The following is an 11,910-nucleotide window of genomic DNA, read 5'->3' as shown; positions in this document are numbered from 1 at the left end:
CGCCAGCAGCAGTAGGCGTTACACTCAAGGATGCATCGGAGGAATCCCAGGCAGGAGAGGACTCGTCAGACCTGACAGTGACATGGCCTGCAGGACTATTGGCTTTCCTGTGTAAGGAGGAAATTGACACTGAGGGAGTTGGTGGTGTGGTTTGCAGGAGCTTGGTTACAAGAGGAAGGGATTTAGTGGTCAGTGGACTGCTTCTGCTGTCATCCAAAGTTTTTGAACTTGTCACTGACTTATGATGAATGCGCTGCAGGTGACGTATAAGGGAGGATGTTCCGAGGTGGTTAACGTCCTTACCCCTACTTATTACAGCTTGACAAAGGCAACACACGGCTTGACACCTGTTGTCCGCATTTGTGTTAAAATAATTCCACACCGAAGAGGTGATTTTTTTTGTAATTTGACCAGGCATGTCAATGGCCATATTCGTCCCACGGAAAACAGGTGTCTCCCCGGGTGCCTGACTTAAACAAACCACCTCACCATCAGAATCCTCCTTGTCAATTTCATCCTCAGCGCCAGCAACACCCATATCCTCATCCTGGTGTACTTCAACAGTGACATCTTCAATTTGACTGTCAGGAACTGGACTGCGGGTGCTCCTTCCAGCACTTGCAGGGGGCGTACAAATGGTGGAAGGCGCCACCTCTTCCCGTCCAGTGTTGGGAAGGCCGACACAATTGGACTCTCCTTGGGGATTTGTGATTTAGAAGAACGCACAGTTCTTTGCTGCGCATTTGCCAGCTTAAGTCTTTTCATTTTTCTAGTGAGAGGATGAGTGCTTCCATCCTCATGTGAAGCTGAACCACTAGCCATGAACATAGGCCAGGGCCTCAGCCGTTCCTTGCCACTCCGTGTCGTAAATGGCATATTGGCAAGATTACGCTTCTCCTCAGACGCTTTTAATTTTGATTTTTGGGTCATTTTACTGAACTTTTGTGTTTTGGATTTTACATGCTCTCTACTATGACATTGGGCATCGGCCTTGGCAGACGACGTTGATGGCATTTCATCGTCTCGGCCATGACTAGTGGCAGCAGCTTCAGCACGAGGTGGAAGTGGATCTTGATCTTTCCCTATTTTACCCTCCACATTTTTGTTCTCCATTTTTTAATGTGTGGAATTATATGCCAGTATCAATAGCAATGGCCTACTACTATATATACTGCGCACAACTGAAATGCACCACAGGTATGGATGGATAGTATACTTGACGACACAGAGGTAGGTAGAGCAGTGGCCTACTGTACCGTACTGCTATATATTATATACTGGTGGTCAGCAAACTGTGCAAAACTGAAATGCACCACAGGTATGGATGGATAGTATACTTGACGACACAGAGGTAGGTAGAGCAGTGGACCACTGTACCGTACTGCTATATATTATATACTGGTGGTCAGCAAACTGTGCAAAACTGAAATGCACCACAGGTATGGATGGATAGTATACTTGACGACACAGAGGTAGGTAGAGCAGTGGCCTACTGTACCGTACTGCTATATATTATATACTGGTGGTCAGCAAACTGTGCAAAACTGAAATGCACCACAGGTATGGATGGATAGTATACTTGACGACACAGAGGTAGGTAGAGCAGTGGCCTACTGTACCGTACTGCTATATATTATATACTGGTGGTCAGCAAACTGTGCAAAACTGAAATGCACCACAGGTATGGATGGATAGTATACTTGACGACACAGAGGTAGGTAGAGCAGTGGCCTACTGTACCGTACTCCTATATATTATATACTGGTGGTCAGCAAAATTATGCACTGTACTCCTACTATCTACTACAATGCAGCACAGATATGGAGCGTTTTTCAGGCAGAGAACGTATAATACTGGTGGTCACTGGTCAGCAAAACTCTGCACTGTACTCGTCCTATATAATACTGCTGGTCCCCAGTCCCCACAATAAAGCAATGTGAGCACAGATATATGCAGCACACTGAGCACAGATATGGAGCTTTTTTCAGGCAGAGAACGTATAATACTGGTGGTCACTGGTCAGCAAAACTCTGCACTGTACTCCTCCTATATAATACTGCTGGTCCCCAGTCCCCACAATAAAGCAGTGTGAGCACAGATATATGCAGCACACTGAGCACAGATATGGAGCGTTTTTCAGGCAGAGAACGTATAATACTGGTGGTCACTGATCAGCAAAACTCTGCACTGTACTCCTCCTATAATAATGCTGGTCCCCAGAATAAAGATATTTGCAGCCCCCTGAAAGTTCTGAAACAAAAGTGAGAGGACGCCAGCCACGTCCTCTCACTATCATTTCCAATGCACGAGTGAAAAATGGCGGCGACGCCCGGCTCCTTATATAGAATCCGAATCTCGCGAGAATCCGACAGCGGGATGATGACGTTCGGGCGCGCTCGGGTTAACCGAGCAATACTGGAGTATCCGAGTATGCCTCGGACCCGTGTAAAATGGGTGAAGTTCGGGGGGGTTCGGATTCCGAGGAACCGAACCCGCTCATCACTAGTTAAAAGCATAATTGATTCTATAATTTTCTGTGTGGGATGAACTAAAGCTCCTTTTTATTTATGTAGATGATAAAAAAATATATACAGTACATCAACTATGAGATTTGACATTTCCTGGGTCAGTCCGCCCACAATGATCCTTGTGTGTCAGTATGTCCACTGTAAATTAACGAGAATGGTGAGATATTCAAATAAAACTGTTTTTGTGTTAGTATTAATTAAATCACTGCCAAATTGCTCCTTCATTTTCTTCCACTCTTTCTCTTTCTCACTTGTAAGATAATTCCGTCCTGCACTAAGGACCAAGTAATCCCCGTTTAATGCAAGGCGGTGAGTGGATAATAAGAGTAAGCACAATTATGGCAGGAACAGAGAGTGTAATAGGCCCTATTACTGATAATATAATGTAACAAATGAACCCTATGGCATTCAGTAATCTCAGTCTGTTATTGAAAAACTGCACTTCTCTCAGTCATTGCTACAGCAGAGGGTGTGCTGTACATACCTTACACTGGATGATAAAGGATGTCACAATTCCATTACTCAAGGACAGTTTTCTCGTGGGTCTAACTACCTCCTGAGTTTGGAGGACAATCAGGCCAAGGTGTGTAGTCACAGAAGTTGTGTAGCCAGCTTCTACAGTACATGAAAGGAAGCGACAATGATAAAATAGACCCCCAGGCCCAGGTCTCTCAAAATATAAATATTAACATCTAAAAACATTATTTACATCCAAAGTACATCAATGATTACCTCAGATATTACGTTAATAACCCACATGCATTAAAGAAACAATATAAAGCAAGGACTCAGTGACCACCATACAGTAAACAGAGCATCCTAGTGACCACCATACAGTATACACAGCCTCCAGTGACCGCCATAGAGCACACATAGCGTTGGATCGCAGTGACCACTATACAATGCAGTTCTGATGCCCCATGACCTCTCTGACCATCTTAAACATTTCTTGAGGGGACAGATGGACTTTTCTACAAGCTTTCCCTGCTGTGGGTCCACCTCTCCTTTGTTTTCAAAACTCACTTAAGAAAAAGGAACTATATTATGTGACATTAATTAAGGAAGCGCACATCCTGAATTGTGTAGTAGGAAAAAATAAACAACTGGTCTACCGTTGTCCTTGCTTTAAGAGAGAGCGGTGCCACGGCAGTGACAAGAGACCACCGGTGGCGAGAGCTACCTAAGCGTTAGCCTCCACAGTGAGAGCTCATACTAGCCCTGTTTGGCACCTCTCCATCTCACATAGCATTTGAGCGCCGAGTTCCATTGTATAAAGCCTCATCTGAGGAGAAAGCTGTTTCCCTCTGTTCAGCAGAGTAGGGCATTTACAGACAGACATAAAAGTAGCAGTCATTAGCTCAAGTGTCCTGCTGAGTACTGGAGTGCTCACATCCGCAGGCCTTTTTCTGATGAATTTGAAATCTAGATTAATCTATGTTCTATGTTATAAATAGAATAGTATATAGACCTATAAAACAGTGAATGCTTGGTCTGATTCAGAGATGTACACATCCACGCGTCTGGCCGCAGTGCGCGTGCACGACCCTTCTCCTTGCGCAACATCCTGGAGGGATGTGGCTGCAAGATGATTGACAGGGCATTCAGGGGCGGCGGCGTGGTGTCGGAGGGGGTGTGGCGGGCCGAACAAGAGCATTCCGGGAGCGTTTTTGGGGTGGTTGTCACACGCAGCTGCTTCAAATTACAGAAATGGTGGCGGGCTGCCTGACAGCGCAGCCAGGGGTCAACCTTCGTTCAATGCGTCCGCAATTAAATGCGGACGCATCGTGAGGCAGCGCTACACATGCTGGATGGCCTTGCCCTGTGAGGAGATGGATGCAGATCTGGCTGCGTATGCAGAAATCTGTGTCCATCTTTAAATATTGAGCCTAATTTAGGTTGGATCGCAATGTGCGATCCAACCGGAAATTTTTGAGAAAAAGATGTGGGCGCATGCGCAGCACCCGTCCTGTGCGTGCGCCCGCATTTTCTGTGGGGGAGCCTTGACCAGCGATGGGCGTACCCCGGCATGCGCTCCAAAGGATAGCAAATTATGCTAATTAGCAGTATTTGCTATCCTTACTGAATTAGGCCCTTTGTCCTCTATGAGGAAAAAGTTGCTTTTGTTAATGTCTCCAGATAGGGGCTAATTCAGTACGGATCACAAGTCGCGATTCGTACGGAATTACTGCGGGGTTGATGCGGACGCATTTTCTGCGAGGGGCCGCAGAAAATGCGATTGCCTCTGCCTGTCAATCAGGCAGAGGCGGTCGCGGGGTGGGAAGGGGGCGGCAACGCTCCATTTTCTGGGAAGAAACGGAGCGGTGCGGGGGCGTGTCAGCCTAAACGGTGGGCTGGTACGCGCGAACGGGGACGTGTCGGGGGTGACGTCACGCAGCCGCTGCGACAGGAAAAATGGGGCCGGGACTCCTGCGGCCGCACCTAAGCTGCGCCAGCAGGAGTCATCCTTACTTTCTGCTAACAATTGCGTGCTGTTCGCAAATTCTGCTTGTTGAAGGAGGGGGGGGGGGGGGGGGCGCCGGTCAGCATGCTGGGCGGCCCCCAGCATGCGTGCTAAAGGTTAGCAAATTCTGCTGATTAGAAGAATTTGCTAACCTTACGGTATTGGCCCCATAGTCCCTAATTTTGAAGGAAAAAGGAGTGGCATGCAGGAGGCGAGTCCTTGCTGGAAATGGGTGTCAATTGGGAGAGCTACGTGTGGTTTTGATGGGGTGGGGGTGTGGTCTAGTTTTAAACGCATTTCCAATTTGGTACTTTGGGCCTGATTCAGATATGTATGCTAATAAATTCACAATCCTACGATCCCGTACGCATTGGATGTGCGACAATATGCTAATGCCGTACCTACCTGGAAATGGATTGAGGGGCCCAATAGTGGTTTCTCAAATCCAAGCAACAGCGTACAAGCACGCAATGGCAGCGGTCGCAGATCCACAGGAACTGAAATGCTGGCGCAATGTTTTCTGTGTACGGGATCACAATTGTAGGCTGAGATATGCCCCAAAAACGGATGATACACGTTTGTGCTTTTACCGCCACTCACCCGTTACCTTCCCCAAACGGCTGATGACTGTCACTCAGTTTTCTCATAAATCCACACTGTGAACAACATCACTAAGTACCTTGACGTGTGCGCAGTGTGATCGTGGCATCTGCACATTAGGATGACAATAACTCAACTCTCTAAACATCAGCATCTCATATATCTCTCGATCAGGCCCAATGGGAGGTATGCAGTGTCAGTAGATTATGATATGGCTGAGGCTGGCGATGGCTTGCAGATGGACAATTGCCCCTAGGGCTCCCCCTGCCTTTGCAGATGACATCCAGCAGTTATTTCCGGCATTTTGTGTAAGTAGCAGTGAGGTCACTGTGTATATAAGTCTTGTGTTGTGTATGTTTGGTTTTGTGTTGTTATTTTTAGTTGTACGATTATACTTCAGAAGGACATGTCATGGAGTCACCATGACTTCCCGCTATGGCCACTTACTGAGTACATATGGGGGTGCTGCAGTTATACTGTTGGATACCTGTTTGTGCCTAAACCTACCCAGCACTTACCTTGCTAAGGCCGTGGGCTTTGCTATTAGAGCAGATCCCCTATTTTCCCTCCTGTTGTCAGTTCGTGATGTTAAAAAGAGGTAACCAGAGGCCCAGGAAAGGTAGGGCAAGCAGGGTGTGTGCCAATGGGGGAATAGGGGGGGGGGGGGGGGGCAAACGTGCAGGGGTACGGCTTGGCGGGCAATGAGAATGAGCGAATAATATTGCGCGCTACATGCAGCTGCTGTTCTCTCTCCTGGCCAGCTAGGAAGCCTTCCCAGTAGAGCTGACTGTAATGTATATTAGTAGCGTCCTGTCAAACATGTCCTCTCCTGGGCAGACAGGTCACAACACAGCATAGAGATTATAAAATGGACTCTCTATAGCTCTATAGCTCTTCTCAGAGATACTTACCAGCTGGCCAGTAATAACATGCAGATCCATCACTAAGCCCTGCATGCCAACCTCCAAGACCACCCCACAGAGCGCTCTGCGCATAGCCACATAAACAGCTGGAGCTCTCCGAGCAATGACTGGAACCACTAGATGGGCCAAGTGGTTCTTACCTGCCAGCAAATTCTCTGTTTCTATTAATCTCTCTAATAACCCTTCCATCAGTGTTAGTTTGTCCCTGAGGGGCCTATTGACCATAGTTATTATGCGTGAAATCCCTTGAAAGGATCCCAGCATAAGTTCTATGGGGGGCTGCTAAATGGTCAGATACGCCATGCAGAGTATTCCAGAGCCAGGCCCTGCAGCTAACACCACCTACTGAAATAATTTTCAGAGAGGGTTACACCAGATTCCTCTCCGTCTGCCAGCGCTGATACATGCGTAGGCCGACGGGCGTGTATGGGCAGTACGTGTGCCGAGTACAAACCGGACTTTTCCGGGAGCTCTGTCCCAGAACCCAACTTTAATAATGCAAGTGGTCATTTTCATTACTGTAAGTCGTGGCATAATTATCACATCCCAACCATAGTAAAAAACAAGTTGATGAGAAAAACGCCCCTTAATAAAAGTATATATATATATATACACAACAAATGTACCGGCTCTCCCATCAACCATATACAATGTAGCGCCGGGTGCCCGTGCTATATTAAGTAATTCACTTCTCCAAAGGCACAGCACTCCAGGCGACTTATAAATAACGACAGACGGCAGTGATACAGCAACGTTTCAATGTTATTCACATTGTCCTCAGGCTTACAATCAATGTAATACATACTCACATAAATAGAGACCTCACCAGGTGTGAAACGCTGTCACTCCGGAAGCGGGACAATCACCCGCCCGGCGGCGTGTCCGTCAATGATGACGTCATCCATGTGCTCCCCAATCACCATAGCAACCGTAAACACTGTCACTGAATGCATAACGTTCTGAAAAAATGCATAGAGCATATAACATTAGACCTGCTAATCGATTGTTATAACTGCATCTAGCCCATCTTTATGTATATACAAATAGAGACCTACCTAGGGCCACATAATAACAGCTATATACTATCTAAAATAACTCAAACACAAATTCTCATTTAATTTTAAACCCCGAGGTGACACAGTGTCCAAACGTTGGATCCACTGCGCCTCTCTCTGCAACAATTTTAGCCCCCGGTTGCCACCTCTTAATGACGGCACAATATGATCTATCATTCTGTATCTTACTGATGTCAACGAATGACGGGCCACACAGAAGTGACGTGCGATAGGTTGATCACTTTTACCAGTGTGGATAGCCGCCTTAATAGCCGACCTGTGGGCTGCCATACGTTCTTTGAAAATTCTCTCTGTCTTTCCAATGCCCACAGGGGCAAATCAATTGATATACTACAAAGAGCGACCCACATGTGAGACGATATTAAATTTGGTACGTTTTCCCAGTGTGAGGGTGTTGGAATTTGTCTCCTGGTATTAAAAACTGGCAGGTAGTGCATGTGCACTTATAGCACCCTAGTCTCATGCCATAAAACACAGATTGTGGCATAGGGTCAAAGATGTCCGTTCTGATTAATATATCCCGTAAATTTCTAGTTCTTTTATAACTAGGCATAATTCTAGTATTAGTCAATTTTAAATCCGGATCTGATTGTATAAGGTCCCAATGTCTTTTAACTGAACCTTTAATTGAATTACTGACAGGATTAAATTCTTGTACCCATGGAATACATGGTTTTTGTAACCGATTTTTTTGTGGGTATAATAGTTGTTGTCTATCTAAAGCCAAAGCTTTAGTTTTGGCTTTCTGTAACAAGGCAGGATGGTACCCTCTCGCCAAATTTTTTTTTGACATATCCTCTAATTGTTCTACTGCTAGCTTAGGGTCTGATGTAATACGTTTGGCCCTCAAAAACTGGGAATAAGGAAGGCCCCGCTTGAGGGGTAAAGGGTGACAACTTTTAAAGTGTAGTAGGTTGTTCCTATGTGTGGCTTTTGAAAACAATGATGTAGATATTCTCCCTCCAGAGATGGTCAATTGCACATCTAAAAACTGAATCGTTTCAGCAGAAATTGAATACGTAAGTTTAATGGGGTGTTCCCTATTGTGTAATGCACAAGTACGGATGCAGGTAAGTTGGTAATTCAGTTTACAATATTAAGCAATGGCAATAAATTTCACAAAAGAAAATAATACATTTATTTAATTGTTCTGGAACTGGTAGCCCCCGGAGTTGTTTTCTCTGCAAGTACCTGGATCCAAATGGTTCAACTGTAATACCTCCAGACAAGTGCACCAGCAATTACACAAATATTCTTTTGCACTGTGAATACTTCAATTTGCAGAGAACAGAATTCGACAACAATACTACATAAATACAATACTAATTGTTAATAGAGCTTGTCTAAAACAAGCTGTTAACCATTACTACTACACATGCAAACAATAGCGCAATACCTTTAGTCACTCTTACACTACTCGGTACTATCAATATTCCCAATAACTTTAAATCACAAAGTTCAGCTGAGTATTTTATAGATGGTGCATGTTAGGTTAGGTGTCCTGTCTCCAATAGGGATTAATGGAATTAGGCAAATGTTTCCGAGCAAATTTTCCATTTCAATAGTTGCTACTCGTGACCAGCACAAAAGAGACACTTTCTCTAGGTTGCAGCTACTCCTCTCTCAAGTGACGTTTCCTAGCAAGATTGCAAATTAGTACATTAATTCCAACTAGTCTGTTGCTGCCTTTTCTTTATAGTTCCCTGAGGATGCGAGGGTTTACAGTACTCAGGCGTTGGTTACTCTGTGGGGTATGCTGTCTAAATCCCTCAAGGGTAATAATTAATGTAGAATATCCTTTTACGGTACTCCTTGTCTCTCTCTTTACCTCATGTGCAGCTTTCCTTCACTAACTTTCTGTAATGTCAATCAAGTATGCAGGAGCATTAGTGTAAATAAAGGCTTTACTAGCTGCATCGCTGGTAAGAGTTAAATTATAGCAGGATATCTGACGGCAATACCTGCTCTTAATCCTGACTGAAAGGAAGCCCCAGTGTTCATTTACATAGTACAGAATACTGCAGGCTTGAATGCTAAAAATCAGTTCTAGGCAAATATACCTCTGAAGGGGGTACTTCATGTAGTGCTATAGCCGGGTAGCGTGACATGCAGAATGCTCCAGGTGCTGTTTTGACTCCCCGTATAGCCAGTGCCTGCTGAGCTGTGATGGCTCCTACTATGTGGTGCTAAGGTAAATCGCAGTTATACCTCTCCAAGTGTCTGTGTTAGGTCTCCATGCTGTCCGTAGCTGTCAGTGTGGGATACTGGGTATCTTTCCGGACAATCTGCTCCCACGGACTATTCCTTTGTTACTGCTGCCCACCTCTTGCCTTAATTGGGGAGGCCTAGTCCACTCTGAGGCATTACTAACTGCCAGGCTCCAGATAAAACTCCACCCACTGTCGCTATGGAAGCTGCTGCGGTCACTCTTATTACATCTGCACCCCCAGACTTGCCTTGCATGGGGGTAAAGCCATCTCTCTGACCACCCTTGTGGGAGGAAGGTCTGCCTCCATCTCCTCCGTCACTCCCACACCGCCTCAGCACACACTTGATGGCATAGCTCTCCTCTCAAGATTACCTCAGCTCAGCTCTCACCAACCAACACTTTCTCCCAACTGTCACTGGTCTCACCACCTGACTGGTCATGTGTCCTGCTCCTGAGCTCTTGAGCAGTTGCTGGGGCTGCTGGGAGCTGCGGTGTGTCAGTTGTACGATGACATACACCTGCATTATAGCATAATGCACAATGTCAGACATACTATAATACTTTACATTGTGGTGCATTACAATTGTTGTGTGCCTCTATAATAGAAACAAAAGACTCCTCAGTGCCCTGCCAGATCACTAGCAAATCATCTATATATCTGCAGAAGAAAATGATATCTCGTGATATCTCTGTATCCACAAAAAACAGTTCCTCCTCGACTCCAAACATATATATGTTTGAGTACGTCGGGGCCACACTGGACCCCATCGCACACCCCTGACGCTGCAGATAAAATCTGCCGTCATATAGAAAGTAATTTTTACACAGCGTCATTTCCAATAGTTTCAAACATAACGAAATGTCTGGTCCATCATAATCATTTTGTGCATTTAAGAATTTCTCCACTGCTGCCAGGCCTCCCTCATGGGGTATAGACGTATAAAGGCTCTGCACATCTATTGTGCAGAGCAGTGTATTAGTCGGCAGAGTGGATTACCTTTCAATGCGTCTCAGTAATGTACTCGTATCCAATAGATATCTGGGCATGCGCTGTATATAAGGCTGAAATATCTCATCCCAAAAAATTGCTACCGGCTGAAATAGCGAGCCTCTCGCCGATATAATCGGTCGGCCGGGAGGCTTGTCAAGCCTCTTGTGAATTTTTGGTGTTGTATATAAAATAGGAACCAATGGATGAGATGGGATCAGCGCATTCCTGACATCCACTGGGATGAGATTAGCATGTACAGCTACATCTAGACAATCTGTAAGGTCCTTGGAAAATTGAGCCGTTGGGTCACCTATTAGCTGACAGTAGGTACAACTGTCACCTAACTGTGACTCAATCTCATCTTTGTAGTCTTTGAGATTTTGCACAACTAGGGCACCCCCTTTGTCTGCTGGTCGAAATATTAAATCTCTATTGGCCGCAAATTGTGCTAGTGCCTCTCGCTGGCCCTTGGTCAGATTATCCCTCACTGGGGGTGGTTTGTCCACTAATTGGTCACAGTCCTGTTCTATCAAACGCATGAATGTGCGTATGGAAGCATTACTTGATTGCGGATCGAACGTTGATTTCTGCAACATTTTCTTTAATTTGTTTGGCACTTCCATAATGGCTGCGGCTGGATTAGGGATAACTTTAGGTGGCTGTTTTGCAAAGAATTCTTTTAGTTTTAATGTTCTATTCAAGTTATACTTTTCAATTTTCCATTGCAGCTGCTGTGGTTTGGGTAATGGGACAAATGACAGTCCTTTCGATAGAACCTGCAGCTCTACCTCATTAAATGTGTAATCAGAGAGGTTGATTATGGGGCTTTCTTCCCCTTGGGTGGTTTGGCTGCTTTGCCTCATCCTCTGCCATTTCCATTGTTGGCCTCGTCGCGTGAATGCTCGCCATCTTGGTCGCCTTGTACTTTGGCCCTGGTGGTTACCCCCTAAAGGCCCGCGCTTCTGTGATGATATGGCATATGTATCAGACTCACTTGCTGTTGAATTGTACTCATTAGATGAGTCTTGGTTGTGTCTATTACCTTGGCGGTGACGAAAAAATGGTCTTTTTTGGCCATATTCTGGCTGATTATCATTCCACCGGTATACATTGTTATTATCA

At 45.4% G+C, this 11,910-nt stretch overlaps 1 long non-coding RNA gene across 1 annotated transcript; it reads right to left on the bottom strand.

The window, feature by feature from the left end:
* Positions 1-2,530: 2,530 nt before the first annotated feature.
* Positions 2,531-10,242, bottom strand: LOC134943830 (uncharacterized). The gene is made up of 4 exons (XR_010181779.1): positions 10,045-10,242; positions 7,322-7,471; positions 3,013-3,143; positions 2,531-2,666 (listed from the first exon to the last, which is right to left on the bottom strand). It is a non-coding gene; the product is annotated as an uncharacterized LOC134943830 (long non-coding RNA).
* Between the last annotated feature and the right edge of the window lie 1,668 nt (positions 10,243-11,910).

This window comes from Pseudophryne corroboree, chromosome 7, assembly GCF_028390025.1.
Source record: "Pseudophryne corroboree isolate aPseCor3 chromosome 7, aPseCor3.hap2, whole genome shotgun sequence".
In the NCBI taxonomy this organism is placed as follows: Eukaryota; Metazoa; Chordata; class Amphibia; order Anura; family Myobatrachidae; genus Pseudophryne; species Pseudophryne corroboree.
Note: the sequence above shows the minus strand (reverse complement) of the source record. Positions and strands in the feature narration are given on the sequence as shown.